This window comes from Rhinoderma darwinii, chromosome 1, assembly GCF_050947455.1.
Source record: "Rhinoderma darwinii isolate aRhiDar2 chromosome 1, aRhiDar2.hap1, whole genome shotgun sequence".
Taxonomy (NCBI): Eukaryota; Metazoa; Chordata; class Amphibia; order Anura; family Rhinodermatidae; genus Rhinoderma; species Rhinoderma darwinii.
This window is the reverse complement of record NC_134687.1, coordinates 182078107-182096892: the sequence shown is the minus strand read 5'-3', so window position 1 is coordinate 182096892 and position 18786 is coordinate 182078107. Positions and strand designations below refer to the sequence as shown.

The 18786-nt window shown below is 42.1% G+C and overlaps 1 pseudogene; it reads right to left on the bottom strand.

The window, feature by feature from the left end:
* Positions 1-17948: 17948 nt before the first annotated feature.
* Positions 17949-18625, bottom strand: LOC142738609 (S-methyl-5'-thioadenosine phosphorylase-like; annotated as a pseudogene).
* Between the last annotated feature and the right edge of the window lie 161 nt (positions 18626-18786).

Sequence of the window (18786 nt, the reverse complement as noted above, 5' to 3'; positions counted from 1 at the left end):
TTTTGCTCCCTCCTACGCAAACCTTTTTTAAGTTGGTGGGAGGAGACGCACGTCTATCCATCTATAAATTTTCAACAGCATGTCATTAAATGGCAAAGATATATAGATGATATACTTATATTTTTGGACAGGAACAGAAGAAGAATGTAGGACATATATCGATGAACTTAATGAGAATCCGTGGAACATACATCTCACTGCAAAAATCTCAAAAGAAATGGTCGAATTCCTTGACTTGAAAATCAAAATATATGGACCACAAGTACAGACCACACTGTATCGTAAAGAGACAGCCACTAATAATCTACTACATTACCAAAGTTTCCATCCACTACATCTAAAAAATGGTATTCCAACAGGACAATTCCTGAGAATCAGGAGAAATTGTAGTGAGGAACACGATTTCAACTCCCATGCGAAGGATCTAAGTGAAAGATTCAAATCAAGAGGATACCCCCAAAAAGTTATCTCTAAGCCATTCCAAAAAGCAGCAAAGAGTGATAGAACCCAGACATTCACACCCAAACATCGGGCTAAAGAAAACAAACCAAGGATTATCACGGCTTACAATAGTCAATGGAGGGACATCACCAAAATATTGAATAGAAATTGGAACATTTTATTATGCGAACCCAAGCTCATACCACATATCACCGAGAGACCCCTCTTAACAGCGAGAAGAGCCCGCAATCTGGGGGACAGAATAACAAGAAGTCATTTCTCAAGACCGACGGCACGATTAGGTAGAGGAACCAAACTCATAGGCTCATATGCATGTGGGGATTGCAATATATGCCAATTTGTTAATCCTAGTGATACATTCACAGATCCAATTGACAAAAAGCAATACCCACTTAAGTCATATATTAATTGTCGAACCAAGAATGTCATTTATGCAATCACTTGTTCCTGTCCCAAGGTCTACATAGGTCAAACGAGTCAAGAATTGCGCAAAAGAATACAACATCACCTCTCAACCATCAGATTGGCAGACAGAGATGCCAAACAAAATAAGATCTTGACCTCGGTGGCTTGACACTTTCTACAGGCACACAAAGGTAAGACCTCTAGTCTTAAAGTCATTGGTCTGGAACACATGCAGACAAATATTAGAGGGGGTAACATAGTTCCCAGACTTCTGCAACATGAAGCAAGGTGGATCTTCAATGTCAAATGTATGTCCCCTAGGGGCATGAATGAAGAACTATTATATACCGGATTCTATAAAACATAATGAGTCACCTCTTCACCATCCTTTTATACATATAGTTTTTAATATGTTAAGTTTACACGGATCACATAACTGTTTGTTCACATTATTAAACTGTCACTCATGACCTATATGTTCAATATGATTCATGCAGGTCTCTTATACTTTTTAACATGAATAATACAATTTTTTCAATATATATATTTTTTCACGATTTTATGATCCTAGTCACTTATTATTATTTTGCAATTATCACGTAGCACATCACTTACCTGGTACCGTTGTATAATATGCATGGCAAACCAACTCAAAATTCTAATATTGAGACCAATGACTAAAAATTTTCCTTTTTCCTAGACTGCACCCATATATTCTGACTACCTTGAGGTCCTGAACATCATGTGAGAACTCCTGGATAAGAGAAGAAAAAGAGAAAAGAAGAAAAAGAATATACCGTATAATAACTTGATGCTTACTCTTCCACATCTACATATATATATATATATATATATATATATATATATATACTGTTTGGTATAAGTTAGCTGATGTTTTTCTCTAGAATTTACTAAAAAAAAATTCTCTTTGTAGAAACAAATGCCAATATACAGGCATAAACACTGTAAATTGGTACGTTGTTTCAAGACAGTCCCACAACATACATTCATTAATATAACACTTCGGTATAAAGCCTAAATGATATTTTCACACACTTTATATAGGTGTAAACTTATATACTTATCGTTGTGATCTATTGTCACAACGGTCAATGTTCTAATAGCGATCTACATATACAGCTGGTACACGTACTAAATTTCAACCTCCCGTCCTTATTTATTCTCTTGCCTCCCCTTCCCTCCCAGTGAACTACCGCATAATGTTGTCATGGTTGCGGTCCCGAAGCGTGCGCACACAGGATGACTACACGCCATTGGGTTTCCACGGCGTCTGCAGCCCTGCTGGGCGCACTGCGCGTGCGCTGGGGCCGCCATCAGGTGCACATGGTGTCGGCTTTGGCGCATGCGCACTGCGCACTAGCTGTTGGGCAGCTGGGTCATCACACCTGTTCACTTGTAGCAGGAAGTGTGGTAAGTGCGTTCCAGGGTGCACACTATTGCACCCCTAATTACTAGTCATCTATTACTTCATATAAAAGCACTACACGTTTACATGCACACTAACCCCTGAGGAAGCCACTTTGTGGCGATACGCGTGGTGCTTTCAATCCCCTTTTCCCCTCATGGTTTGAGATACAGGACATGCTGATCTGATGCCTAACTGATGCAACATTTTTACATACTCTTTTTCTACATTTCATGCATTGAACGCCTGTTCTGGGGGTCTAGGTGAGTGTAAGGGGGTTACAATTTGTTAGCCACTTATCATGGTGGTTTCCGCCTTCCAGTGATTCTTATATGGCATTCTTTATGCTATTTTTAAATGTTTTTAACTCTTGTGTAGTGTACTATATTTAATAAATATAAATTTTCTTCGTATACTCATATGGTCATTCTTTGACAGTTACGTCTTTTGCCTTATACATACCCATTTTTGTGGTTCAAGCTATAGTAGACTTTGCTATTCCATCCTGAGAGATTCCACAAAAAACCGCATACCGCTCCTGACTTTACTATGTGGATAGTGATGTTAGGAGCTTTCCAATACTGGAGTCCCCAGGCAGAGCATCACAAGTGCTCTACCTGTGGACTTTGTCCCTGGGAAAGCTCCTGACATCACTGTCCATATATATAAAGTGACGTCAGGGGATTCTCCAGGGCCAGAATCTCTGGCCAGAGCGTTGCCGACACTCCGGCCGTGTACTTAGACTTTGCAAACCTTCTGACGTCACTTTATGTATATGGGCATCAGGAACAGTGCCAGAGTCACTGGGCAGAGCGCTAGTAGAAGGCTCCAGCCCTGGGAATGCTCCAGACGCCACTGCCATTCATGGACAGTGACTTCAGGAGTTTCTCCTGGGCCATTCCCCGGACGACGTATCCCACTGTATGCCATACAGTGAGATAGAATTTGGCTAAATAGATCAAAATCCAGGACATTACCGTTCACTGCCTGCTCCATGGTTTTGTTCACTGTAATTGACATCCGCACCAAAATCAGTTAATGCGTACAATATACAAACGTGAGCGCCACACTTTCCATTGCTCACCCCCGGTAATGGAGGGGGAGCCCAGACATCTTGGCTGTATGGGGCCCAGAAATTCCTGATGGTGGCTCTGGTACAAGTAATGCAGGGTGTTACAATACAACATAATTTGACTTTAATCCAGACACTCCTTTAACTTCTTATAACTCATACCACAAAGCAAGATACTTTAATCCTTGACTCCACAACCTATATCCTTTCTTAAAGCAATAATAACAATTCTATTTAAATGAAAACTCTACTGAGTGGTCCACCTCGAAGCCGGAGAGCCTCCCTATACAGGTTGCGTTTAGTGTCACACATGATCGAATGGCCATACTCTTCAGGCTCCACTGTGGGGACGACCTACTATATTACAGCTTGTCCAAAAGTAAGGAAGGAGTGTTGCAAACACTAGCTGTTAAAATGGTTAGACACTGGTACAGTTTCTAGTGTCAGGGTGTGTATCCCCCCCTGGCCCCACTCCTGCCCCTGCCACTTTCTGCTCTCTTAGCCCCCCCCCACACAGAGCTCTGCCACCTAGTCTCGTCCCCTTGTACCCTGACAGAGCCACTGCCCGAATTCCTGCCCACCTACTGTCTCTACCCTTCCCCTCCACAGAGCCACTGCCAGTTTGCATTTCACCGCAGTCCCCCACCCGCCACTTTCTATTGCTACTCCCTCGTAATGGGAGGGCCCCGATACTTTGACTGTAAGTGGCCCAGATATTTCTGGTTGTAGCCTTGCATAAGGTTTACATAATTTTATAGCTAAAATAGGTGATTATTATTCATCTCACCATTTTATTTTTGCTTCATCTCCTTGGGTAACGTGCACCATGTGGCGCCGTGTTTTTCTTCTTTTCCTTTAGGCTTTATATTACGGGCTATGTCACACTCCTCCGTTGACTATACAGTTCCGTCAATAAGGATATTTCAAGTCCATAGCTATTTGGATTTTAAAAGTGCACATTCTCCTGCCTGGCTGAAAAATATACCATTTGGCCAATATAGGCGCATCCGTAAGAATTACTCTAACAGTGAACAATTCCAACATGAAAGTAATATGTTGTCCAAAAGATTCAAAGTAAAAAAAACTTCCCAATTAGTCTTATTAAAGGCGCACATAAGAGAGCCTCTGTGCTGACCCAAGATGCCTGTATCAATCCAAGTTCCAAAAATCCCAAAATGGCAAATATAATTTTGTTACTTCCTTCAATATAGGGAATCAATTTATAAGGAAAACTCTCAAGAAGCATTGGCATATACCTAAAAATAATCCCTATCTAAAAGACTTACTCCCTGAATTTCTGCCCATTACATTTAGGAGATCCCAGACACTGAGAAATCTACTAGCTCCTAGCAGACTATGTCAAAAGAAAACGGAAACCCCTAACATGTTCCCATCACTAATTTGCGCATATCGTTGTAGCCATAATAGAGGTTTATGCTGTTCCAATATTGTTCACCGTGCCAAAACATACACCTCTACAGTGACCCTTGAGACATTTGGTATTAAAAATATCCTAAACTGTAGCAGTGATTTTTTAATTTATTTACTTGAATGTCCATGCAACTTACAATATGTAGGAAGAACTACTCAACCCCTTAGATGTAGAATAAATAAGCACCCTTTTAACACACGCATTGGTTTTCAGAAACAAAGTGACTCAAGACACTTTGCAGCGGTGCATAACTGTAATTTTGATGAAATTCACATTATCTCCATGGAACAAATCACTGAAAACACACCCAATAGATTTGTAAAACTGAAACAAAGAGAGAATTATTGGACACCCAGGGGGTCTTGATATTTCAGAAACTGCTCTTGACTAGGATATTATACATTTATACATGTATTATATAATTTTTTTAATGTCATTTTTTATGTAATTGGATTAACTGTTAGTATTTTTAGGTTGTCACAAATGTTGCTATAAATGCAACATAATCTGGAAACTACTCTTATATTTTTTTTTAATTACCACTTTTTATGCTACATTGTAATGCTACATTTTTTTGGTATGGTTTTGTAATACATCTTAATAATTATTATTCTCAATGCAATATATTTTTGTATATTCTGGTATCCTATGCATTTATTATGATTTTTTTATTCATTGCATATCTTCCTTACTAGTTCATTTAATTATTGTTTTTATCAATTTTGCTATTTATGTTCTTATCAATGAAATTTTTTTAACATTAATCTTTATTATGATACTTTCCGTGACCTTTTACCATGTTGATCACACTACAGCTTTAATATGCTCCTTATTTTTTTTTTTTATATGTTCTTTATTTATTATACCAGTTTATCCCCTTTTTTTATCATATCATTATTACATTGCAAACTCCTTACAGTGACATCTTTCTCTAGATGCATCATTTCATTTTGTCCACTGCACGCACTGGCCTCAGCTTAATCTTTCTCCTTTTTGTCCCTCGTTACTTGCCATAGTTTTTTCCCCCGTTTTTTTTCTCCCTGTCTGCTGATACGTTCCCATAGCCACGGGGACGCTACTATTTTTGACCTCTGTATCCAAGCTACTCACCCAAATATTGTACCGTTAATTCATCGGCATCCACTAAGTCCTTTGACGATCGGCTCCCGTAGCCTGTATGCAGCTGGGGTTGCTATGACACCAGGAACGCGGTTCGAGCGTTAGCCTGTGTACTGCGTAGCCTCCTGCTGGTACTTTCCTTATCCCGTGTAATCTCATGTATTACTTAAAGAGGCTCTGTCACCAGATTATAAGTGCCCTATCTCCTACATAATCTGATTGGCGCTGGAATGTAGATAACAGCAGTGGTTTTTATTTTGAAAAACGATCATTTTTGAGCAAGTTATGAGCAATTTTAGATTTAGTTTCTTAAAGACCATCTGGGCGTGTTTTTACTTTTGACCAAGTGGGTGTTGTAAAGAAGTGTATGAGGCTGACCAATCAGTGACCAATCAGTGACTAATCAGTGACATACACTTCTCATTGTTCCATCCCAGCATGATCCACAGCACAGTGTGATTGTGCAGTGAAAGAAGCTGGGCTGGAACAATGATGTTTTGGCGTTTTTTTTCCTTTCCCAAGGGTGACACATATACTTACTGACTATATAAGATGATCATTATAGTATTCTGCTCTCTTGCCTGATGAAGACGCTTGTCAGCGTTGAAACGCGTAGCCTCTTGCTTTTACCAATAAAGCTGTCAATATTACCTACGTGGATGCCTCTATTCTATGGTAATAGGACAACTCCCTTCAATTGAGGAATGGAAGAGTAGATAGTGACTCATAATTTTAGCGTGGCATGTTAGTGAGTGGGTCATGACAGAGAAACTAATATGGTAGCTTGTAAAGTTTGGCATGCTGGGGATTTCCCATAGAGATTCATGACAAGCTGTGCTGCACAATTAGCTGCCAGATAAAAACTATTTTTAACCCTTGCACAACCATCTTGAATAAACATAAATTATTTCATAAAGACTGGGAATATTTAGGCGTGGCCATGCTGCTACTGTGTGTTTCCTTGTGCAATAGAGCAATATACTGACAATACACTAGTGGGTTCACCCTGCAGCTTGAGTTCATGTATGCTGGTCAGAAGAAAAACCAATACCCTGTCACATTAACACTCCACTTGACAGCCAATCAGGACACGGGTTATATATAGAGATCCTCTCTAGTGGCGTAGACTTACCTGAGAAGATCATCTGAGATGAATCGAAAACATGATCTCTGGTTCAATAGTTGGCAGTTGTTTGTGTTCAGCCAAGCACAGTAAGAAGCAAGTGCTATAAATCATGTATGCTCCACTGCCCTAAGACAAGATCTTCAACACCTTTAACATTATTGAGCAAACATGCTTGTGTCTACATTTTTAGAAATCCAGTTGCATATACCAAATCACAAGTGCTCTCCATATGCAATAAACTTTGTATAAGTTAAATATTATTACCATTCAGATGTTGAAATGTTTGCCGTCTCTAATGCCGTTTTTTTGTTGAGTACCTAACTCTATTCAAGATGCATAATACTAACTGTCTCTTTAGAGACAACACATTCAATATGTTCTGTGCTTATTCCAGTGGATGAGCTACTGAAACTTCAGGGAACACTAAACATCGAAAATACCTAAGAAAAATCCCTCCCTTAAAATTTTCTTGCTTGATCCTATCCTGTCTTAAAACTGTGAGAACTTGACTCAAATAAGTCGAGTCGTGTACCCCCCTTTATTTCCCTTTTATAAAGCAGACACTGAAACAGAGTTGGAATTTAATGGCCACAGCAGCCGTTTATTATTATCATAAATAACCATAACTTTTAAATAACCATATAACATAACTTTTTGAATTCCCCTCCGAGGAATTCAACATCACATACTTAACCATATGACCCTTTCCGGGTCAACAAAAGAATGACAGGGGCAAGTCCTTGAAGCCACAAATAATTTTGTATTTACATGTCATCTGCCCACCAATACCTTACCCCCAGCCGTAACCCGGCTCGGGGGCACCGATTACCTTTTTGCAGATGACCTCCACCATATATGTCACAGCCTTCAAAAGGGGTAACACCCTAAGAAGCCGATTTCCAACAAAATTGGGGGGTGCATCCCGTGATGCATTCCCCCCCACCAAATTTTTCGACCTACTTCAAGGACTCCCCCCCCCCCCCCCCCCGCAGCTGCAACGACAAAACCAGGATGAACACTTGAATTTCTTCACACCAGTGTCCATCCCACCATATATATATATATATATATATATATATATATATATATATATTAAACTTTTGACTCTCCCAGCTGGAAACCACCAGCCATCAAAACACCATCCAGCGACCACGATGAGCCCTTCCAATCCACCATAGGGTGGGCGGGCGGGGACATGCTCCTGCTTCAGCGTCCTGGCGAAGAGAGGGAGAGAAAGCACAGGAAAAGGTACATCCCCTTCCCCCCACCCCTTTTCTTACTAGCCCTCCTACTAGCTTATCCCCAACCCCCATAGGCCAAACCAACTCGTTACCCCTCCCATCTATTTCAGTCATGGAGGCCTCCCCTTATTCTGTTCTTTTGTCTGCAGTACGGCCTCTTCTATATATAGAATTCTTCTCAATATGTCCCAGGAAATCAGCCATTTCCCTCCCAGGGCTGGATTAAGGTTGGTAGGGGCACCACTGTATCCACTGTAGTATATAGGAGTTATGGAGACAGCTTAAGGGGCAAGGGCTTCACCAAGGGTTTTGCAGGATTTGACAAAAAGGTCTGATTTTTTTTTCCACAAATCAATGCAAATCTTGTCACATGGACCTGGTCTGTTATTGCAGCTTTTGCCCATTGAAGTGAATGTCGCGGAACTGCAATACTAAACAAATCCCATGGACAAGAGTTGCACTTTCTGTAAAAGAAGCAGACAATTTTTTTCTAAGGCCGGGTTCACACGGGACAGATACGCTGCGTAACATTCACGCAGTGTGTCCGACCTGGAACCCGCAGGACATTCTGTTAGATAAACCGCACCACATTGTGGTGCGATTGCTCGGATGAAAATTCAGATGCGAAAGAAAGCCATTCATACTTACCCCCTCCCTTTACTGATGTCCGCTCCGGCCTCCCTGGATGACGTTTCAGGCCATGTGACATGGGATGTAGCGTCATCCCAGGAGGCCGGACTGCAGGAAGAAGGAGGGTGTTCTGGGTATGATTTTATATTTCTTCCGGCATTGCGATTTTTGTGGCGTAAACACCGTGATTATGGCGTAAAAGTTGCAACGCTTGGCTTTCTGTTGTGGGTTTTCCATCCCCATTGCATTCAATGGGGAAAACCCACAACGGAAAATCAACAAAAACAATATGATGTCAGCTCCTCTCCGACTACACCACATGCGCTGGTGCCCTATAGGGAGTCCAAAAGCCCATGTCGCCAACCACTCCTCTGATGACATCATAAACAGTGATGTCACACCCCATCACACGTTATAGAACCTTAAAGAGGATGCACTACACAATTGGCATGGACCTCCTTTTCTATAGGATGTAGCTGCTGTGGCTGTCAATTTATAGGACTGTCACCCCACGTGATGTCATCTCCTGAAAAAAGTCCCAGCTTTGACATCATCACATATGACCACCATCCTTTCTAGGGCCTTAGGGTCAATGACAGGCAATGTCACTAGCATTGTCCATTATGATATCATCCCTGTGATGTCCCTACTCCTATGATGTCATCACATGCACTGGTACGCTACAGGAGCCCCACCAGCCTATGTTCCTCACAACTCCCACCCTTTCTATACCTGAAGTATTAAGTGTACATAAATTATAGGCTATGGACACCTTTTACATGGGAAACAATGTTTTTACATATTGTTAGTGGTTACCTTGAGTTAAAAAAGTTGTACTAGGTTTCAGGCAATCTCATATCCTTCTATTATTTTCAGACGCTCTGTTATTCCACTTATAACTTGCTCCTAGTTTTAGACTTTTCTCATGTTGGCGTATCTCTCCCAGTAATACATGCTGGATGTGAGTTCTGTAACTCCAGTTTGCTGTTGCCTTCACTTGCTCTTATGTACCAGCACAGCTTCATTCCTGTACTGCCCCCATTTCTACAACCCATGAGAAATCTACTCACCCTCGTGCTGACAGACAGTGATGCTAAGGAGTATGTGATTTCCCCCTACCTCCCCCTGCAGAGTGTCCGTGTGCTCTGTACATTGATACACAGCCTGTGTGACTTCCCATCCCCCCAGTTATTATCTCCCTATATACACCCTGATATAGTTTAGCCTGTATGATCAGCCATCCCTAATGACTTGGGTGCTTTTCTCCCTCTCCACTATCTGATCTGCTGTGTACATCCTCCTACCCTTCCCTACCTAACCCACACTGTGGCAGAGTAGAGAGAGCCGAAACTACCACATTGTGATGTAAAATCTATGTCAGAAGCAGCAGGGCAACCAACTATGTGAGAGAGTAAGGGTATGTGCACACACACTAATTACGGACCGAATTCGGGCGTTTTTGCCCCGAATTACGTCCGAAAATAGCGCCTCAATAGCGCTGACAAACATCTGCCAATTGAAAGCAATGGGCAGACGTTTGTCTGTTCACACGAGGCGTAATTTACGCGCCGCTGTCAAATGACGGCGCGTAAATAGACGCCCGCGTCAAAGAAGTGACCTGTCACTTCTTTGGCCGTAATTGGAGCTGTTATTCATTGACTCCAATGAATAGCAGCGCCAATTACGTCCGTAATGGACGCGGCGTTCAAGCGCCTGCACATGCCGTTACGGCTGAAATTACGGGGATGTTTTCAGGCTGAAACATCCCCGTAATTTCATCCGTTACGGACGCCCTCGTGTGAACATACCCTTAAGGTGCCCAAACACAACACATCAGATGATATTCGCCTGAACCCACAGATTTCACCAGGATCGGCAGTCTATCTGATGGAGGTGTCTCAACTTTCCGCCAACGGCAGAAGTCGGGGGAAAGAAGAATTGGGCATGTTGAAATTTAACTTGCCAAATCCTTTGTTCCCGTAGGAGATTGACCATTGAATACACATGCACGCTCGGCTAAATTGGGAGGAACAACTGTCAGACGAACAAGCGTTTGTCAACAACTATCTTAAGTGTATGGTCAGCTTTACACAGGCTCTACAGCAGCAAAACTGCAGGAAATTTGAATGAAGACTATTTAGAAAGTTGCTATATTTAGCATTTAGGTATCAAAATAACAAAAAGCTCAGTACAAAGGTGTCCATAGCATTTAAGAGTGCATGATGTTCCTTATCTTGTCTGTTTAAATTACTTGCTAACCAGTCAATTCATGCTCGTGTTGAGTCTTCTAGAGCAATAGCTCTCCGCTCTGGCTAATAGAGGGGAGTCCCTAGTGGAGGATTCCATCTTTTAAACAGCCTTCAATATATGAGAACTGCAATGTATACACGCTGCAAAATGTTAAATAAAAAACTATTAGCATTTTCTTTTCTTTTTAACACAAAATAGGTACATTGCAAGTAAACAAAACTTGATTTAAAGGTGCCCATAAACTATGAGGCTGAGGAAAGTCCAACATTCGAAGTGTTCTACCAGTAACCATATCCTCATGCTATACTGTGTCAGGTCAAATACAGGAACTGTTTATGAGCCACCTTGTGGCCATATCAGGCTCTAGTAATTTTTCTGAAACAACCTTAGGGAAATTTATCAAACTTTACAGTAAGTTTTATTTCATTATAAGGAATAAATTGATATTTTACAAACATATAAAATAGAAAATTAAATTGAAGGTGTTTCTGGTTAATACTTTTTTCAGTATCTATTATTTATTTATTTTTGCCTAAAATTAAATAGAATGTTACTAAGGCTCTGTTCACAACATGTTTGTGAACTTCGTTCAGCAAACGCGCCGGAAAAGCTCCTGGTGCATATGCCGAACGTATTCATAGGGTCCTTTTGACCTAAACTGGGTCAGTATGCAGCATAACGTTTTTTTTTACTTCCTAGAATAGCATGGTAGACTACACTATTCTATACTATACAGAGAAATACAGTGTACCGCACATTATATATGTATTTTCTTTTACTATGGGATCCTCTTGCTAACACATGCCACTGTAAGGGTATGATACACGGCAGCGTCCGTTACGGCTGAAATTACGGGGCTGTTTTCAGGAGAAAACAGCTCCGTAATTTCAGCCGTCATGGCATGTTGAGGCGCTTTTTCGCTGCGTCAATTACGGACGTAAATGGAGCTGTTTTTCCATGGAGTCAATCGAAAACGGCTCCATTTAACGTCTGAAGAAGTGACAGGCACTTCTTTGACGCGGGCGTCTATTTACGCCCCGCCTTTTGACAGCGGGGCGTAAAAAAAAAGACCGTCGGAACAGAACATCGTAAGACCCTATCGAGCCGCATTTTCGGACGTAAATCGAGGTGGAAAACGCCAGAATTACGTCCGTAAATAAGCCATGTGAACATACCCTAAGCCTTTACAGTGGCATACTTCAGAGCTTTCAGTCGGAGTTACACAGTTCTGTCAAAAAGTATTTGCCCCTCTCACGATTTTTTTTCTATTTTTGTTCAGTTGTCACATTTAAATGTTTCAGATTAGCAAACTAATTTTAATATAAGATATACACAACACAAGTAAACACAAAAGGCAGCTTTTAAATGATCATTCCGTTTATGAAGGATAAAGATTTATTCAAAACCCATGTGAAAAAGTAATTGCCCCCTTAAAGGGAATGTGTCGTGAATTAGTTAATTTTTTTAAGTAACTTACTTATTTTTATTATATGTGTTTAGTTCTTTTGTGCATTTTTGTTTTTTCTTCCACAAGGTGGGAAGCATTAAAAATGAAATAATAATTTGACATGTTTTCCAATGTTGGCCACCCCTCTTGACTTACAGCTGCTGTTAATGTGGGAGGGAGTCTCACCCCCTCCCTATTTTTGGCTGCATGCCGGGAAAAGGTGTCTTCAAATTACTAAGCATTGCCCAGCTTCCATTTTTGAAGAGATTGTAGAAATGGTAGCTGGCAGAAGCTAAAGAACACACCAAAAGGCTAAGGGCTTGTCCACACACAACGGAATTGCTTAAGAAAATTTCTGCAGCAATGCCGTTGAAAGTAGCAGACATTCCGCTGAGGAAAAAACGCACCATTTCCGGCGTTTTTTACTGCAGAAAATGGTGCTTATTTTGCTGCATTTTTCACAATACTGGGAGATGGTGACATTTCCGCAGCAGGAATTGACATGATGCGGTCTGGAAAATACGCACCGCAGGTCAATTTCTGCTCTGAATATTTACGCAGAGTGTGGATGAGATTTGTTACTGTATACTGTATACTGCTGCGTATTTTCCGTCCTGAAAATACGCAGCAATTCCGCTACGTGTGGACAAACCCTAGGAATGATGAAAGTCAAGAGAGAGACCCTGTGGTGAATGACTTTTCAGTTGACAGGTTCACACGGCGTGTATTTAACGCAGTTTTTTGGTGCATTTTACGTGCCGAAAACCGCATCAAAAAACGCTTGATTGCGCTTCTTATTTACATAAATGGGAAAGCGCACTGTTACAATGTGCTTTTTTACACATGCGTTTTTAAAAATGCGTTGTGTAAATAAAGAAGTATCGAGTCAATTCTTTTGCACGTAAAACACACCAAATGTTCCCATAGTAAATGGGAGTCCTAACTATGCACCATAAAACATGCAAAAAGCGCACACAAAATGCGTAAAACAACATGCGAAAAAAGAGGCAATCACTTGATTAAGCTTCCCATTTTCATCAATGGGAAAGCGAGCCATTCGTTTTTTACGCAAGCATTTTTAAAAAACGTGTTGCGTAAAAAATAAGTTTTGGGTCAATTCTTTGGTGCATAAAATGCGCCAAATATTGCCAGTCAGTGGGAGAAAACTTTCAAAAAGCGCACACAAAAACCGCAAAAAAAACCCTGCAAAAAAACGGCCCCATAGAAATTAATGGGCCAGTGTGTAATAAGTGTGTAAAAAAAAGGATAGCACACTGAAGCATTTCACTGAAGTGTGCTTGAGGCCTAACTTAATTTTTTTTGCAAATTTTGCTGGGCCTATTGGACTACGTCGTAGATTTGGTGGATTACTGCAATGATATACATTTTTTTAAATTAAAATGCTTATCGAGGGTCTTGGGGGGGAGTTTTAATTTAAATTAAAAAAAAATCTTATGTATGTTTTTTTTAATACTTTATTAGCGCCTTAGTAATGACCGTTGTCTGCTTTACGACGTCCATTACTAAGGCGGCGCTTAGTGTTAGCCACTAAAAAGGCTAATACTAACCCCCATTATTACCTCGGTACCCACCGCCACCAGGGGTGCCAGGAAGAACCAAGTACAATCCAGTACCGGACCATCTGTAGTGATGGATAGGCACTGGGGCGACCGCAGACTGGTATTATGAGGCTGGGAAAGGCCAAAAACCGGGGCCCTTCCCACCCTGATAATGCTGGCCTGTTGCTGTATTGTATCTAGCTGGTTATACAAATGGTGGGACCCCACGTAGTTTTTTTATTTATTTTTGAAAGAAAAAACGAAATTTTTTATAGCCAGCCAGATACAAAACAGCAGCAGCCTAGCATTACAAGGGTTGGAAGGGCCTCGGTTTTTGGCCCTTCCCAGCCTCATAATACCAGCCTGCAGCCTGTTGTGATGCCCCAGTGCCCGTCCGTCACAACAGAACAGGCCAGCATTATCAGGGTGGGAAGGGCCCCGGTTTTTGGCCTTTCCCAGCCTCATAATACCAGTCTGCGGTCGCCCCAGTGCCTATCCATCACTACAGATTGTCCGGTACTGGATTGTACCTGGTTCTTCCTGGCACCCCTGGTGGCAGTGGGTACCGGGGTAATAATGGGGGGTTAGTACTAGCCTTTTTACTGGCTAACACTAAGCCCCGCCTTAGTAAAGGACGTCGTCAAACAGACAACTACCATTACTAAGGTGCTAATAAAGTATTGAAAAATAACGCAAAGACATAAGAAAATATTTTTATTGAAATAAAAACTCACCCACAAGACCCTTGTTAACTATTTTATTTTAAAAAAACAAACAAAAAACAAACGTTGATCATCGCAGTAGACTACCGAATCTATGACATAGTCCAATAGGTCCAGCGGAACCTGCAAAACAAAAAAAAATTTAAGTTAGCAATATGAAGAATATAAATACTTATACTCACCTACAGTAGTCTTCTGTCTTCTCCTCTGTGCCACAATAAATAGTAGAGGTCCCTACAAGCACCCTGCACGCACCCCACTCCCCACACACACACGCTCACGCAAACCATCACACCACCCCCCCACAAGCAACTGCACGCACCCCCCACAAGCAATCTGCACACAACCCCCCCCACAGACACCCCCACACCCCCCTTACCAGCACCATGCACGCACCCCCCCACAGACACCCTGCACGCAAGCACCCTGCATGAACCCCCCCACACACCCCCGCAAACCACCACACAACCCCCTCACAAGCACCCTGCACACAACCGCGAACACAACCCCCAGTAATCAGGGCCGGCCTTAGGATAGATGGCGCCCTGTGCGAAATTATCTTTCAGCGCCCCACCCCATCATAAAAAAAGTGCCCCATAAAAAATATAATGCCCCCCCCCCTTTGTTAATGCCCTATATAGTGGCCCACACAGTATAATAATAATATTTAATAATATAATATAACCCCTTCAAGGACACAGCATTTTGTCCTCTAATTGTGCCTACACAGTATTATGCCCCCTAAGTGACACACACAGTATATTGCCTCCTGTAGTACCCCTACACAGTATAATGTCCGCTTAGTGGCCACTGCACACAGTATAATGCCCCCCTACCCTGGCTGCCACACACAGTCCCCTTGTAGATAGTACCCCCTGTAAATTGTGCCATACAGTCTCCCTGTAGACAGGGCTATACATCCCCCCACATCCCCCTTGTAGATCATGCAATACAGTCCCCCACCTCCCTCTTGTAAACAGTGCCCCCAAACCAAAAATATTCTACTCACCTAGGCCCCGTTCCCACGACGAACTGAGCTGCTCCACGACGGGATCCTTTTGTAGGCCGGCGTGATTCTGTAGCCTGGTACAGAGTTTCCCTACCTTTTCGGACTCGAGGCACCACAGGAAAAATAAAATGTCCTCAGGGCACCCCTACCAAAAATAGTTTTGAGAAAGACAAAAAACTGCTAAAAACAAGCACTAAAAACTTAGGGTTTGTTCACACAGCATTTTTTGTAAGCGTTATTTTAACTGTTTTTGAGTTTTTTTAAGCTGTTGAAGCTAATACAAAAGATGCAGTCCATGGGGCGGGGCAGGGGTTGGCCCATTCCGACGGGCGGCATGGGCGCCCTCATGTCCGTTGTCGCCGCTAGCAGACGCTATGCCTACATTGGAGGGTTTTTGAACATGAACTGCCCGTTTAAGGTCTTGCCACAAAATTTCAATGGGATTCAAGTCAGGACTTTGCCACTCCAAAACAATAATTTTGTTTCTTTTAAGGCATTTAGAGGTAGGCATTTATAGGTAGACTTGCTTGCGTGCTCCCGATCATTGTCTTGCTGCATAACCCAACTGTGCTTGAGCTTCAGGTCACAAACTAACTGGTAGACATTCTCCTTCAGGAATTCTATATTCTGGCTGAGATTTGTTGACTCCTTTGCCTACCTCCATGCCAAGCATCTTTGAGCAGCATGGATTCATTTTGCCATCTCCACTATAAAAGTGGCAATTCTTGCTTCTGTCATCTGGAGACCCCTGACATGGTTCGGAGCTCCAGGGTACTCTGGTTCGGAAACACTGCTCTAGACATACTGGTTGCCACCTAATGCATGGATATTAAAACATCAGCTAGATTAGGTATATCTCTTTATTGATGACTGATATATTTATAGCTAAACACCCCTAAGTTTTTCTGCATTTGTATCTCGAAGATGAATTTATTTAGGTTTTATTTAGACATTTCAGGTTCTAAACGTCTACTAACATGCTAGTAAGGTTAAGAAAAGGACTTCTTCATTTGGAAATAAGTGGATTGCTGCAAGTATACATTTAAGCTAGACCATTGTATATACTATATATGAACACAGTAGCTTGTTGCAGCAAGAAATGCAATATAAAGTACACTAAGAGAAAACATATCTCTTGCAGAAAAGAAAAGAAATGGTTCTTTGTCATTCTTCATTTATCTAGGTACTTCCCCTCCCCCCCCCCTTTGGTCACTTGAATTACGTTTTCATCAGTCATTTCCTGTTCTAAGGAATGATCAATGTCTCGGCAACATGACAGACAGTTCAACTGTGCACTTCATGTACTGAATTGTGTCTGTCCAGTCCATGGCTGCTATCTGAGGTAGCTTGATTGGCATTTTTTAAAATGTTTTCAGCACCCTGTGCTGTGTCCATGGCCATGGCCCGTCGGGTTTACTCACTTCCTCGACGGCCGCAGCCATGGATCTGTGAGCGCTCGCTTGCATCTACTTCCTAGGAGACGCCAGTCCCGTAGGGTACACGCGCACGCTCGTGCCCGGTGTTAATGGCGAGCGCGTGCACATTTGGAAATCAACATTATCAACTACACATGATTTACTGGACTATAAGAAGGGCCCTGCCCTTCTGATCCTTGCCTGAGCGTTGTTAGTGTATCCCATGTCAGTCTTGCGTCCCTTAATGTTATCCCGTTCCAGTTGTTACCCGTGCCCTGTTACCTGTATCCTGTATCCTGTGCTGTGTTCTTGTTCCTTAGCCTATTAGTGTTGGAGTCGTGTCCTTTTGCACCTGCTGTCGTTTGCAACGTCCAGTGTTGTTTGCCATGTACAGTGTCATCTGCCATGTCTAGTGTCGTCTGCCACGTCTAGTATTATCTGCCCCATCTGGTGCAACCTGCTGCACCCACCTCTATCCGTGCTGAAGCCTTGGCCATTTTCTGGACTAGTTCAGGTACCCGTGTGTTAGGAACTGCTATAGAGTCTTGTATAAACTGTGACTAGGCAAGCTGCCTCCCCGCTTTGGCGGAGTGGCCTAGTGGGTCCACATACCCTGTGACCGTGACACCCTGTCTACAGAGACTCTTCATGCTCCTTCCAACAGTCATAGTCTGTTGCCATTGCAAGACTGGTATATGAGAGGCCAGCTTCTTTTGCTAGAACCACCTCAACCATGACCACCAGGAACCGTGGTCATGTTAATAACATCAGCTTCCCAAAGCCGAAACATGTTACTTTCAGCTTTGGAACTGAAACGTGGTCCTTCTATGGTGATCATTGTACTATTAGAGAGCCATTTTATACCAAGTTTATTGTCAATATCGATCAAAACCTCTCTAGTTTTACTACAGAAGGGCTCAGCCATAAGAATATGACAAATACCAGGTAGGCAACTAGGTGTTCCATCGTAAAATGTCTGTTGTCTTTTTGTAGTTCTATCGATAAACTGGTCAATTACAACTATATCTCCAGGCTGGATATCTTCTCTCATTGAATCGCTAGATGTGGTGACGAACCTTCCACATTCAGCACCCAAATATTTGCTTGAAAGTAGGAGCTATTGTATGTTGCCTGCCATGTCTTGCAAGTAGCACACAGTCCACATTTTTAAGTTTTCCAAGAACCAAGGCATCTGATGGTTTACCAAAGGGTGTTTTGACATATTTCTCAGTTCTTCCTTCCAAAATATCAGGGTCATCCAGTCCAGATCCACCAATTATTCCAACCATCACTCGATGTGCTGCAGCCATAGCTTAGTCCTAAACACCCCTAATTTTGATAATCTTTCTTGGTACTGCGCTACACCATTTTTGACTTCTTGGCGCCTGCCTGCTGCCTAGTCCCAGCGGAGCCTGTCTTGCTACTGTCTGAGCTACCACAGGTACACGATACAAACTATAGACTGTGACCT